Here is a 15,354-nt window from a genome sequence, read left to right as displayed (position 1 = left end):
CCAGTCCTTTTGCCAACCAGAGATAAGTCAAAATCTCCTTTTGGAGTTTTTTAAATTATGAGAGATAAAGACTATCAATAATGACGCACACTGATTCTCTTATCCATTTGTGCATTGAAAAAAACTTCCTAAACTTTCCTCACCCTCGTCCTTGTGCACTCAACTGAGTGGAGAAAAACACACAGACACACGCACACAGGCACAGACATGCACACACGCTATTGTATCTTACTCTGCATTCAATTCTATAACATATTTATAGTGCCGAGTTTACTGTCATGAGTAGTAATCTTGTGTAGCGTGGTATGAATAATTTCTAAATAACCTTTGTAAAATGTCTCTACACATCTTTTACCAGTTCAGTGGCGGGAGGACAGATTAAATACTTACCGTATCAACTTAATGTTTACCATGTTATTACTATATTGACTCCATATTGTCTGACTGAAATTGGGCGTGATTGTCAGCTTTGTATTGTGACCTAATGAACAATGAACTGGGCTTTCTGCCAGGTAGAAAGGGCACAGGCAGCAACACTCACAAACATGCCATCCCTATATGTTCACACTTGAGTTTTTTTGAAAAAGGACTAAACGGCAAAATGGCAGTGAGTAAAGGCAGTTGAAATGAGCATGGCCTGGAGGTATTGCTTAACTTATTTTCCTTGCAGTACATGTATATTTATGTGAGTCTAGGAAATTAAGTGAACACACAATGTTACCTATGCCTTAAGTTCTTTTATATAAACAAAGACTCACAGTAGAAGGCAGTTGATGCACGGTCTTTCTTGTTCTTGAAATACACTGGTCTCCACAGCTGAAATGATCGCATGGTAATTACACCACTTATGCTCATGATTATAGTTTGCTCATTCTTCATTTACAAAGAGATGAAACTTGTTTTTTGCATAGCTTTAAAGGAGCGGCATAAGACAGTATTTTTGCATATGAGAGCGCTTTATTTTTATTTTTGGTAAACAGAAGCATAGTCAGAATGTTCCGTGGAGGAGAAAGAGATGTTTCTGTGTTTTAACTGAGGGTACACTAGTGCATTTTAATTTCAACCTCCAAATCATTTTCTTCCTTTGGATGTATGAGATTTTTTCTTATGCTTATGAAACTCACTTGCCAGGGATGTTCCAACCCTTCAAGGTCCCCTTGGATTATGGTGTGAGGCCAATAGACAGCCTGGTAACATGCCCCGGCCTCATGGGGCGTTCATAGTGTAGACGGCACCGATTGCGTGAGATGGCATACAAGACCGCACAATAGAGGGGATTAGAAGAGGACAAAAATTTCTTTGCTTTATTTATAGTATCATTGTGGAGGGTTGAAAACTTATAAGTCCGCTTTGCCTGGGTGTGGACTTGCCATAATCTACTCAAAACTTTAATTGTTCCCTTGACTTTGCCTTGTAAAAGCTTCTGTGGTTCCTGTGGATTATTGCTTCATACTGTTTGGACAAACATCAATTAACGTACATCAAACCAGTTCCATTTGTGTCCCTCTAAGAATGGAGGAGACCCAAAAGACACAATAGGGCTGGAAGCAGTCACACAGAGATTACAGGAGGCAGGTTGTGCAGAAAACACAGGTGTGCAGCTAGATCTGGGCTGGAAATATTGTGTTTCTCGTGAAGCTTGGGGTAATTATAAAACCAGATCTCCAAAGAATAGCTTATTGGAAACCTTAGCTATTACAAGGACTCTTTCTTGAAACCTAGGAAATTACTTGTTGAAAATCAGACGAAGCTTGTGAATCAGGCTGTCGAAATTGGATTCAGTGGAAGTTATATTAGTTTTCATAGTCATTTGAGAACTTTCAATCTTTTTCAAAGTTTCTCAGAGAGTTTAAGATGGGACCTCTTTCAAACAATATGAATAATAGATTCTTAAACATACATGTTTGAGATATTTATATAATGCTTAATGTCGAACAAAAATAATCCCATAGCCATATTACGTTATGAAGTTTTGAATATAAAAGTATTTCTTGTTTTTTGACTTATTAACAGAAATACGTTCTACTCATGATGCCAATGCTGTATGCAGCTGGAGTAAATTCATGGTATTTATTGTCATTTATAGAACCTTTACAACTGATTCTTCTCCAGTGTGAGAAAACGGCAGCTTCTAATATCACCCAGTGTGTGTTTATACGATGACAACTGTATTAGCACAGCAAGTGTTTAGAATATATCAGTATTGTTACTAAGCCCTGTGAATGATTTGAAAAGGTTCCATGGAACAAGCCAAGAACAACCTCTTTTGTAGGGTTGTTTGAAATATTATCACCAATGCCTCATTTTTGGAGAAGTTCATGAATAATCTTCAGTCACTGAGTGAGGCCAATTTGCTGCATTCACAAGTCCAGTTGATTAGAGTGGTAATAAGGCATACTCATTTTCCCAGATTACCTTATAAATCCAATTGAAGGGTCATCTTTTGGTTAATTTCTTTTGCGAATAATTGCTTTTGTAAAAATTGCAAAGATGACCTGGCTTTGAGGAAATAAATAGTAACTGAGTTCTGCTCAATAAAATATAAAAAAAATCTCTCCCTTTGTTCATGAAGGCGGCTTCTTGAAAAGAAAGAATAATTTTGTGCTCCTGTTAAGCTAGATATATATTCCATCTAGTGTATGAGGAACTTGTATTGGTGCTTTGGAAGGATGGAAGCATAAGTAGAGCTATTATACATGCTTTCTATTAACATAGGGTGGATCTGTCCTTGAAGACATATCTGGGTGTGAGGTGGGATAACATAACACTGGCATTTTTCACTCACAACAGATATTCCTCCATCTCTGGAGTGGATGAAGCTGACAGTGCATCCTCCTTCAATCTTAGGTTGGCCATTTGTGGTGGAGGATTAAATAAAGGGCCTCACTTGGGGCTGCTTTTGCACCCTCTATGTCTTCTTCCCATTTAAAGACCTTGAAAATAGATTTCTATTTTTCTTTTGTGTATATTACAGCAACTACAGGTTCTCTCATTCAATATGATTCTTAACATCAGTTAGCTTCTATTATTTAAGTGGAGGGAAGCCTATTGCATAAAATCATTGGATAGCATTTGTGTTGAGTACAACTGATTTTTATGGCCTGTACTTCTACATATATAAGACATTGTCTTTTGCTTCTGGCTCTGTTATCTATGCAAGTCTGTTTCGCTCAGTTTGTTCAACTGGAACATTGGAACTCTGGGCCATTTTGGAGCTCCAGCATGGGCCTCAAAGAAATCACATTTGCCAAGATCGGAAAAAACATGAGCTTTGAAGTCTGCGAGACCTGGCTCTTGACACTTTCTCTGCTGTGTATATTACAGTGTTGTCAGTGACAGGAAGGAATGGTGTCCAGTATCCTTTTTTGGCATTTGCTAGAAGCCCCAAAAGAAAGAGAGAGATCTTGGAAAAATGCCTATTTTTTCTATGTCAGCTCCTCATCCTGCAGTTTTAGTTTTGTTGTATCCAAAAGCACCATGTGGGCTGATGCTTCCTGCTTACTTTACCGGACTGGGGATGTAGGCGGAGCCAGAGTGGGAAGAAAATAACGAGGGCAAAGAAAAACATGGGAAACCAATGAGATATTACCCAAATCATGGCCATTTACTCATAAGATTCTAAGACCTCTCACAATAAAGAAGTACATTTAATTCAACCCAACAGGAAACTGGATTTTTGTATATTTAGTACTTTATAGCATGGTTAAGAGGCCATGTTGATTATGAAATTTGGGTGGAACTTTCCTATGCTGCCTTGAAAAGGGAGCCCAGAGTGGGTTAAATTTAATCTATTTCGGTAAAAGCATTTATTTATAAAGATATTAGGCTTCCAAGGTCTTTTTCCATCAACTTGCTTTTATTGGTTGCCTATCACATGGCTATATCGTTTTTAGACACTAAATGAAAAGCATATGTAATAAAGTACAGAAATATACTTCTTGTCCGTATTACCATGGGTAATGTCTAATATGAAATATGGGTTTCCTTGAAGTAGAGCACACTACTTTAATTATTGCATGCAGTTTGGAAGCATGAATATTTATACAATTAGAGACTTGGAATCATAGAACAAATTCTTGCTAGTTGGACTCTTACATAGCATACTTCCCCCCATATCTAGTCTATTAATGCAGACTGAAAGATTAAATACTGTGGCAGCCTTATTTTGATTGGTTCTAGGGAAAAATAGTGCAAAGCTGGTCAAGTGAAATAGAATTATTTCTTAGTACTGAAGTCCAACTTTGCTTAGATTTTTTTTTACAGTGTTGATTTTTACTGGAGGGATATTATTTATAGCTTGTGTTCTGCTCAATTCTTTGTGATAAAAATAAAATCATATAAAGGGAGTATATGACTTACTAGGATATTTTAATAACGCCATAGTATTATAAATCGGTCTTATTATATATTCACCTCAATTGCTTTTTCATATTTTCCTCTCTGGGCTTCAATTTTTCAGGACAAAGAGATCTTATGCATTTCTAAAAATTAATTTAATTCATCTGGAAACAAAATTTATCCTTTTAATTTAAATTATACACAAATATGCACATATACAACTAAAAATCAAAGCATAAATTATTTTTAGAATTTTGAGAACGTAGAATGCCTCAGATTTTCTTCATGAAGAGTTGCAACTACCATTATATGTAAGTATTGAACCATCACACTATATCCCACAAACATATCAATTAGAAACAAAAAGTTAAATATATACATGTGTAATGCAGCCATCCCAGGTCTAAGTATCCATCCAAAAGAAATAAAACCATATGTCCACACAAAAACAGTTGTGACTTTGCCAATGATTTCATTTTTGATTTTCTAGATTAAAGTAGTTAAGAGATTTAAGCACTTAATTTATGCCCATTGTCACTTGGGAACCTTCTTTATTTACATACCTACTTATCCTGAGCATCACTAGGGCAGATGTCATTTAATCTGTTGATTCTTGTATTGACTAAATTTGATAAAATTGTCATTTTTATATTTCCTCTTATATTATCTTATAAAAATTAACAAAAATGATGCAATTTTTGGTCATCCTGTATTTGAATAACTGGACTGTTATGTGGTTAATTATTTTCTAGGTTTATTTTTTTACTCATCATTCATTTATTTATGTTAAAATAAATTTACTTGAGTTCTTATAATATAAGCTATTGGACTTTGTATGAATTGTTACATTAGAATTGTTTTTCATAGTATGCAGTTGCTCTAGCACTGATCCACACCCACCTTTTAGCTATTATTTTGAGATAGTGTCTTACTGAGTTGCCCGGCCTGGCCTGGAACATACTCCTGCCTCTGCTGCCTAAGTAGGTAAGAGTATAAGCACGAGTCACCATGCCCAGCTTTACTAATGTGTTATAACATTTTTCATTATTCTCATTAAACCAATGAGAATAAAAAATAGAAACATGAAAAAATACATTGAGTTTGTAACACTAGATTTATTGAATAAAGGCATACATTTCCTGGGAAGTAATATCATTACATAATGATCAAAGCAGGATAGGGTATCAAGACACACATTATTATGTGTGCAGTATGACAAAGATGTGGAGGAAGAACTTATGATGGGGATTCTGGACTTCAAATTTAATGCAGTTTATTAAGCATTTTTTTTTTTTTTTAATTCAGGCGAGAGGTGAGAATTCTACCATGGAATCACCAATGCCTTCTTGTATACCAGGTGAATAAAGCCCTTAATCATTGGTTCTTAAGGGTAGTTTGTGGTGGTGAATCAGCAAAGAAAGATAATCATTTAGTTTGTTTCCTATTTGGGGCCAACAATAGCAACAATACTGAAGTAAGATGAAATGTCTGAAGGCCATTCATTCTTTTCTTCCAGGTTTTCTGTCATATTGATACTTGTCACTCTGAGCAAGGGGAAAAGCTGCTATAGAGGAAGTTTATGTGATAAGTTAGTTAGCAAGTGAGGCTCAATAAAAATTGATGACCTATATTATTCCAAGGATATGTCATTCTGAGTTTAAAAGGGAAGTTGTAACCTAATCCTGTCCATCTTCTCTCACTTGCCTCCAATCAGGGCTACTACTGACAAAGAGCTAAACAGATAGGAAGAGGAATTTAGATTTGAGCCAAGAGGCAACACACAACCTGGTATCTGTCCTTTTAAAGTCTTGTCTTCCTGCATGTGTATTCCAATGTTGTGGAAAACATCTATGGGCTTCATGCAGACCAGAGCATGTTTTTAAAAGAGACATTGAAGAATCTGAAGATCTTCAAAGAATTTTGAAGATCTTTATCTCAAATACTTTGCAATATTTCAGAGATAACATTAATTACTGCAGTACATGAGACTAGGGGTATGAGAGAGTTTTTGGCACTCTTGGAAAGCGGGTAAGATGGTAAGAAGACTTTTAAGGTGAGCCCTGAGTAAAGTGACCAGTGGGGCTTGGCACTGAGCAGTGGGCTTGGCACTTACTTCCTCCGTATCAGCAAGCTAGAGGGAGGCAGGTGTGGAGGGGCCCCCAAGGATGCGCTGCATCCCTCCTGGGTTACCTGTGTTCCTTGGGAATGTAGAACAGCTGCTCGCCATCCATACATCTCCAGTGCTTAATCTGCCAGTTTTTTTTTTCTCAAAATGAAATAATTCTGATTCCTTCAGACTTTCATCATGGTATCTGTTTCCTGGCTCTTTAATCATTTTTACTGAGTTCTCTATCTCTCCTCATGGAAATTCCAACCAGAAGCTCCAGAGCAGGCTAACATTGCTGTGTGCAATGGGAACATGGCCAGACCCTTAAGGGTATTACTCACTGGCACGCCTAAGTTACTATACGGTCTGATGTGGTCTGATTTCAGTAACTGGGTTTAGAGAGAAATTACCAAAACAAAGGAAGTTATCAGTTTGTACTGATTAAAAAATATTCTGAAAGAGGAAATTTTAGGAGGGTTCTGTGTTTATCTCTGAGTTTTTTCTATGATGCTTTAATCCGCTGTTTGGATAATGGGTTACACTTGTTTCAATTGGAGTTGAAAATGGAGTGGTGACTTCTGCTGGTGATGACAGTTTTTCATTCATTCATTCATTCATTCCTACACTCAAGAAATATTTTGAAGCTGGGTGGGGTGGTGCATGCCTGTAATTCGAACGCTTGGGACACCAAGACAAGAGGATTGGCTGTCAGATCAAGGCCAACCGGGGCTACATAATAAGTTTTAGGCCTGCCTGAACTATATAGTGAGATCTAGTCTCAGAAAAAAAAATTTTTTTGAACCTCTAGCAGCATGTGAGAAGCTATATTCTAGATTGTAGGGTTAAAATGGTCAGTGAAGAGACACAGTGTTACATAAGGTGAAGGAGAAAAACGTTAATAAATAATTATATAATTAAATATCAAAATAGATGACATAAAGGAAGAGACAGAGTTTTATAACTGCATATGTTAGGGAAAACAACTTGGGATAAAGCTTCTCTGAGGAAAAGGAGGCATTAATTTAAAGGATAAGGTAGTTAACTGCGCAAAGGGCCAAGTGTGTCAAGAATTGCATTCTGTATGGAGAAAACAGCATTTTATAAGCAGTGCATGTTTAATACATGGCTAGCGAATCAAACTGCATCAAATTTGTCCTGTGTCCATTAAACTCTTTGGAGTGTGAGTTTCTCATAAATCCTTCACCTGGTTATGGGGTTGTTCAGTTGAGTTCCTGTCATGCTGTTCCTCTGTTAAGGATTCTCTGTTGAAATTTTTTCATTAAACAACACAATTTTGTATTATGTTATGTCATCTTCAGTTTCAGAGCTGAGTGAATTGATCTGTTAAGTGAAATGGAGAATTCAAAATAAGCTTCTATCACAGTCTATTTGTTTGTTTGGTCCATATATAGGTGAAAGTTTATATCTGTAAGTTTTTGTGTGAGTGTCTTTTAATGGATTATTCTAGGACTTTGACATAGGTAGATAATCACACACTTTTAAAAACTATTGAAATTCTTAGAACTCTGTTTTAGTATCTTAAATAAGAATAGCATTTAGCATTCACCTTCAATTCTACACTTTGTTTAATTCAGCACTCATTGCCTCCTCCATAAATCTCTGCAGCTGCATCTGAGTAGACTGCTTTGCTACAAAGGTATAATGTTCTTTCTCTCCTTGTAATGCAGTTCCTCAGCTTCTAAGATGATTTCATTGATAGGGCAACCTTCTCCCAAATTGGTGATAACAGTATATTTCCATACCTTGATTCTGATCCTTTGCATATACTCATATTTGTGTAGTTCTGCTTTGATCAGCCTGACTAAAATTTCCTAATTTCCTGCTTAATTAGTGAAGATGGATTCATGACCCTTGAATCTTGTAGTCCCTGGAATTTGGTTTAGCCACCCTGATTATTGGATACTACTTTAATGTCTTAGCTTAGAGCCCTGATGGACCACCCTTACGTGGCAATTTAAGACATACAGTGAAATTTCTTTTTCACTTGCCTTGGAGCTATGACAATTGTTGGTTTCAATCAAATTACTGATGGAGGGAAACTATAGCAAACAGAAAGGAAAGAGAATATAATATGAAACAATGCTTAGAATATAGACCTTCTCTTTAGAAGAAGGACTTAGGGTATAAAAGAGTTTTCACTTTCAGTGGCAAGACCTTTGCTTATGAAGGATGTTAATTCAAATGCCTCAGGGAGAATAATTTATATAATTATCCATCCTGTAATTGGAAAAATATTTACTTATTTCAAGTGAACACACCTATCTGTCTTCATTGAGCTATGGGAATCCTAGATGCCACAAAGAGTCTAACTAGATCTAGACAACTTATAATTAACCAGCCTCTGTTTCTCTTTTCCCACTTTTATTCCCAGTTCTACCTAGTGACAGATATGAGTTCATTTCTCTTTATACTCAAATAGTGTAACAAATATTCAAATGATCAATGTGATAATTACAGCAGTGTATTATTCTCTAATTAAAACTAAATCCTCTTTATGGTATAGTGGCTTCTGGGGTTCCCTTCCTCACCCACCTATTTCTTTTATTATTTTTGAACTTCATTAAATCTTTCACTATGATAGTTTTTCCCCTAACAATAGTGCAAAAGAGAAATTAAACATAAATAATGTTTCCTGTAAGTAGCTGTAGGGAATTTGCCAAATTGCAAAATCAGAGGGAAGACTTTTCACTTCAGATCCCAACAGCAAGTTCAGAGATTTCCCAAAATGACTTCCAGGTTTGATGGTCTGCCCTTATGACTTCCACAATTCAAGAAAGTGCTGTATTTGTGATTGTTGCTTCATCATACTGGAAAGAGTCAAACTGTAACTGACTAAAAGAAGAGGTTCAAAGGGAAGAATCTGGGAGTTGAGTTTATGATCATCTTCTTCCCATGAAATGTGGAAGGCATTACCTCCTCTTGGCTGCCACATGAGACAATATTTAAAATAAGTACTGCCAATGAGGCTCACCTCGTTGTCTGTGTCGGGGGATTTTATGGAGGTTTCATTGTCCAGACACAAATGATTGAGTCATTACCCACATTTCCAGCTCACCTTCCTCACTGGAGGTTGGGGAGACACCTTGTGTTCCAAGGAGTTCACTCTAAAGCATCTCCTCAGCATAAAAGTATCAGGTATGCTTGAGGGTCCATTATGAATAACAAATAAGCTATGATCACAGAGAAATCTTAAGGATATGGAGGTTACATCCCAGAAACCAGGAACAAAGTCTTGACCAATCTTTAGACTGAGGCTAAATTAACTACTGCATCCCCCCAAAGCCTCATACAGTCATAGGTGGGCTTTTTCAGGGGTGGCTGAATATAGACAGTGTGATTGATTCATGGTATAATGCTAGGATTAAGGGCCCTGGGATTAGGGGTGTGTAATTAGTAAATCAGTCCACTGATTGGTTTGGCATAGTTCTGGTTGGGAGTAAGGGCGTGAGTGCTATACCTGCCCTGAGGCTGGGGGAGCTGGGTATAGCCTGCATACAATATAAGGGACAGAAAGAGGCTTGTTCCTCCCTCCCTTGTTGCTTTTGCTATGTTTGGGCACCTTGAACTGTTCTCTGTGATGGTCCTCTGCCAAGCCACCGTGCTCTGGAGCCAGCCAATTATGGACTGAAACCTCTATAAACTGTGAGCTAAAGAGACCTTTTCCCCTTCAACTTTGAGTGTTGTGTATTTTGTCTCAGCAATGAGAAAAAAGTGACTAACACAATAGTTAAAATAAATTACAATAATCTTTACCTTTTTTTTATCTATTTATATATTAGATACCATAACATATACCTTCAGTATATATATAATATTTTACATATTTAGGTAAATATATGTGAAATATGATACAAATGTCTGTATAAATGTTTTAATGCTTTGTATTATGAACTTCTAATAATGTTTTCATTAGAAAAAATCTTTACATCACTAAGAGACAAAGTGAGGTAAATCACCCTTGGAGGAATCACTATAAACATAGTTCTAGCAAATTTACCTCATGCTTATATCAAGGCAAAATGGACCCTACTCTTTCATCTATGTATTAACTTGAATCATTGCATTCCTTTATAACTTAACATTTATTAATTGAGGACATAAAGTGAGGCCAACATGTATTGGGAACAAATGTAGTGATGAGGACAGGATTCTCTGTCTTGGAACAGGTTAACCCTCTATTGCAAAAGACAGTGAGAAAAATTATAGTGTAACATAGTAAGTATTATAATAGATATGAATGAAATACCTCAGGGAACTAAATTTAAGCCCTTTCATCAAATTCATGGGTCAAAAATGGCATTCTAGAAATGTTTCTTATATTTGTTACATGATATATATAATAGAGGACAAATTCCAATATAAAAGTCAAAGCTTAATTTTAAAGTTGGCATGAAGTTCTCTTCTTGGTACCACTAAAATGGAAGTTGTTGGTATATTTAGAAGTGCCTTTTAAAATTACTATCCTCCTATTTAATGAAAAAGCCCTGATCGTATTTTTTCATCACCTGCCAGCAATGTTTTCTGTTTGTGTTATATTTCTAAGGCAATTCATCCCATCTTGCCACTAAGTCAGTTTTGAGGACAAATTATGTGACTGGACTTCAACAGGCCCTAGGTTTTTTTCTTTGTATGCTCTATTCGAAAAGGAATGTAGGAATTCTTCATTCTGGTCATTTGGGTATCTTGTAAGCCTTCTAATCACTTTTCATTACCTTACTCAACTATGCACGAAATACTCCAGCAAATTGTACTTTATGACCCAGATAAAAAGAGAATCATATGTCTTGACATTTGGTTAAATAAAGTTAACATTTATTATATGGTTTTTCTCTTTACTCTTTCATCTGTTAAACTTTAGCAGTTTCAAGTCTTAGCAATACAATAAAGATCCTAAAGGAAAATATCATGTAACTTTATATACACAGTAGCTATTCATATATTATTGAATATAGAAATATAAATAAATTTTCTTAAAAAAATCTGTCTTCTTAGATTTCCCATCCAGTTGATATCAAGATAAGGAAAGATAATGACAGTGTTGGAGGATGTGCTCTTCAAAGGACTCTACACAACAGCTTGTTTCAGCCTTTTAACAATAAAGTAGGTATTGGTCTTATGCATTCTTTCTTCAAGTCTCTAAAGTCCATATTTTTCCCTCTATTTTTGACTTGATTTGAGTCCCACATATCAAGAAAAAGTTATACAAGACTTGGAGGTAAAGAAAGGTCTCATGTTTCTAGATGATAACTTTCCTTGATTTGCTGTTTATTGGTATCCACAAGAACATTTTGTTTGTTAGTATAGATCTTGAATTGTAGAAATCCAGGAAGATGTACATGTTTATTTTCCTGGTTGTAATTGCAGCCCAGCAGAGAAGATAACTAAAGTATGTGTTTTTGCCTCTTTCAGAAAATAATGTGTTTTGTTGTTCTAATTTTGGCAATCTTACACAAGAGTTTTTCTTACAATGGCTGTGTATGTGGGTCAGTAGGGTTCAGTATAATGATACAGCAGGTTAAAGAGGCTTTGCCTCTTGCTAATTTTCTTATTAATAAATTCAGTAAAACTTTTGAGGATGTGTATAAGAATTGTTTTGTTTTAAGATTCTGAAAATTATATGTTTGAAACAAAGAATCACTCTCTTCTATTATTATAAGAGTATACTGCCTTAGCTCATTTTGGGTGCTATAACAAAGTACCATAAACTGGTTGGCTTATAAACAGCATTATATATCTGCAAAAAATCTTCTTCCAAAGAGGTAATATTTACTTATTGCAATTAGAATAGAGACCTAAATTTAGGGGAGCTACTATTCAACCTCCTACATCACCCACTTCAGGCCTCAGTTCAGCTCTCCAGCCTTACTGCCCCAGGCTTCTTAACATCTGTTCTGCTCATTTCTTCACCTTTTGCTATCCCAAAAGCCTGTATACTTGGTTCATGATGACTCACTTTTTGTTATTCATCGGGTTTTCCTGGCAGAGCTTCCCTCTCCTTTTACCTGTCTTGTGTCAAAGCTTCCTTCAAGGCTGAGCCTGGCACCTATTCTCTGCTCTCATAGAAAATATTTTATTGCTTACTGCATTTTATTTTATTTTTGAAATGTTTCATTAGTACATCACTATAGAACAGGATCACTACATTCACCAAGGGAAACTGGTGCATGTGCATCACACATCTTACTTCTTTTTACTTCCTCACTCCTTCCTTCCCCCACCCATCAGTCTCTTTCCTCTTCTTTTTTTTTTTAATTTTGAAAAGAGTAGTACATGAGAAAGAAACAAACAAAAGAATAGAAGAGTAGCAGCACACCAGTATCATGAACATAAACAAATCAAAACAAGAACATTCAAAGTGATACAGGGTCTCAGGACAAATTAATACAAATCAGCAGTGGTTGTTACATTGCATATTGTTATCTTCAACTACATTGCTCAGATTATCAGATGTAAGAATGAAAAATTGCTCAAACAATTAAAGAGAATAAGAAAATAATTCTTTAATAAAACCTTAGAGATAAAACAGAGTTTCACCAAACAAGATGGTAGGAGTTCACCATTGTAATTCCATTGCATATTGTTATCTTCAAATCAGTTGCTCAGGCCACCAGACGCAAGCATGAACAGTCAATCAGAACATAAAAAATTGTGAGCATTAACTGTTCATTTCAATACACCATCAGACAACAGCAATACAGTCATCGTAGCTATTCATATATATATATATTTATGTTTTACCCTCCTTCTTTCTTTCTTCTTGTTTCCCTCATCCCAGTCCTTCCTTCCTTTGAGCAATTTCTTTCCCTTTCCTATCATCTATTGTATGTTTTGAATTTTACCTAGTTTTTCAGGTTCCTATACCGAGGAGAAAATATGATGTTTACATATGTGGGTCCGATTAATTTCACTTATGCCTATGGTCTCTAGTTGCATCCATTTACCTACAAAAGCCTCGAGATTATATTTTTTAATAGCTGAGTAATACTCCATTGTATAAAAATACCACAACTTTTTTATCCATTCCTCAGTGGATGGGCATCTGGGTTGTTTCCAAGATTGAACTATAACAAATTGTGCTCTATAAACATGGGTGCACATATATTGCTGAGGTATGATGTCTTTAATTCTTCTGGGAAAATACCCAGAAGGGGGATAGCTGGGTTAAATGGGACTTCCCATTCTAGTTCTGTGAGGAATCTCCAAATTGATTTCCACAGTGGTTTCACCAGTCTACACTCCCATCAGCAGTGGAGTAGAGTTCTTTTCTCCCCACAGCCTCTCCAGTATTTGTTCTTGGTTGATTTCTTGACGATAGCCATTGTTTCTGGGGTGAGATAGAATCTCAGTGTTGTTTTAATTTGCATTTTTCGAATGACTAATGACGTTGAACACTTTTTTCATGTATTAATTCACCGTTAGTATCTCTTCATTAGAGAAGTGTATATTCATCTCAGATGCCCATTTTTTGGATTGGGTCGTTGAATTTGGGAAGCCTGATTTTTTAAATTTTTTATATGTCCTAGATAGAAGTCCTTTGTCTGAGGGGCAGTTGGCTAAAATTTTTTCCCAATTTGTGGGTTTTCTTTTTACTTTTTTGGTGATATCTTTAGATGTGCAAAAACTTTTCAATAAGATGAGATTCCAGTTGTTGATTCTTTGAAGTATTTCCCATGCAGTTTGGTTTTTGTTCATGAACTCTCTGCCTACCCCAATGCTGTCAAGGTTTTTACCTACTTTCTCTTTCAATAAATTTAGTGTTTCTATTTTAATATTTAGATCTTTGATCCACTGTGACTTTGATTCAGTACATAGTGAAGGACATGGGTCTAGTTTTAGTCTTCAGCATATGGAAAGCCAGTTTTTCCAGCACCATTTATTAAAGAGGCTATCTTCCTTCCATTGAACATGTTTGACCCCTTTGTTGAACATAAGGTGACTGAGTGTGTTTGTAGTTGTATCTGCATCTTCTAATCTGTTCCATTGATCTTCACGTCTGTTGTAGTGCCAGTACCATGCTGATTTTATCACAGTAGCTTTGTAATATAATTTTAAGTTAGGAATTGTGATGCCTCCTGCCTTTCCTTTGTTTCCCAAGATTGCTTTTGCTATTCTAGACCTCTTCTGGTTCCAGATGAGGTCTAGATCTGTGAGGTATAGTAATAGTATTTTAATTGGGATTGCATAGATCTAGATCTTTTGCTATTCTAGACCTCTTCTGGTTCCAGATGAGGTCTAGATCTTTTCTCTAGATCTGTGAGGTATAGTAATAGTATTTCAATTGGGATTGCATTGAATCTGTACAACAATTTTGGGAGTATGGTCATTTTCACAATGTTGGTTCTTCTTATCCGTGAGCAAGGAATATCTTTCCATTTTCTGATATCCTCTTCGATTGCTTTTTTCAGAGTACTATAATTTTCACTGTATAGATCTTTTACTTCTTTTATTAGATTGATTCCTAAGTATTTTATCTTCTTAGATATTATTGTGAAAGGTGTGGTTTCCCTAATTTCTCTCTCAGACTGTTCATTACTTGTGTACAGGAAAGCTATTGACTTTTGAGTGTTAACTTTGTATCCAGCTATGCTACTGGATTTGGTTATTAAATCCAAATCAAAATTTGATGGAGTTTTTGGAGTCTTCTATGTAGAGTATCATGTCATCTGTGAATAATGACAATTTCACTTCTTCCTTTTCTATTCTTATTCTTTTTATTTCTCTCTCTTGTCTAATTGCTCTAGCCAATATTTCTAGAACTATATTGAATAGGAGTGGTTACAGTGGACATCCTTGCCTTGTTCCTGATTTTAAAGTGAAAGCTTTCAAATTTTGATGATTTAGTATGATCTTAGCTGTTGGTTTATCATAGATGGCTTTGATCAGCTTGA

This window comes from Chinchilla lanigera, unplaced genomic scaffold (genome assembly GCF_000276665.1).
Source record: "Chinchilla lanigera isolate Chin_1 unplaced genomic scaffold, ChiLan1.0 scaffold00027, whole genome shotgun sequence".
NCBI lineage: Eukaryota > Metazoa > Chordata > Mammalia > Rodentia > Chinchillidae > Chinchilla > Chinchilla lanigera.
This window is presented reverse-complemented; position numbering follows the sequence as displayed.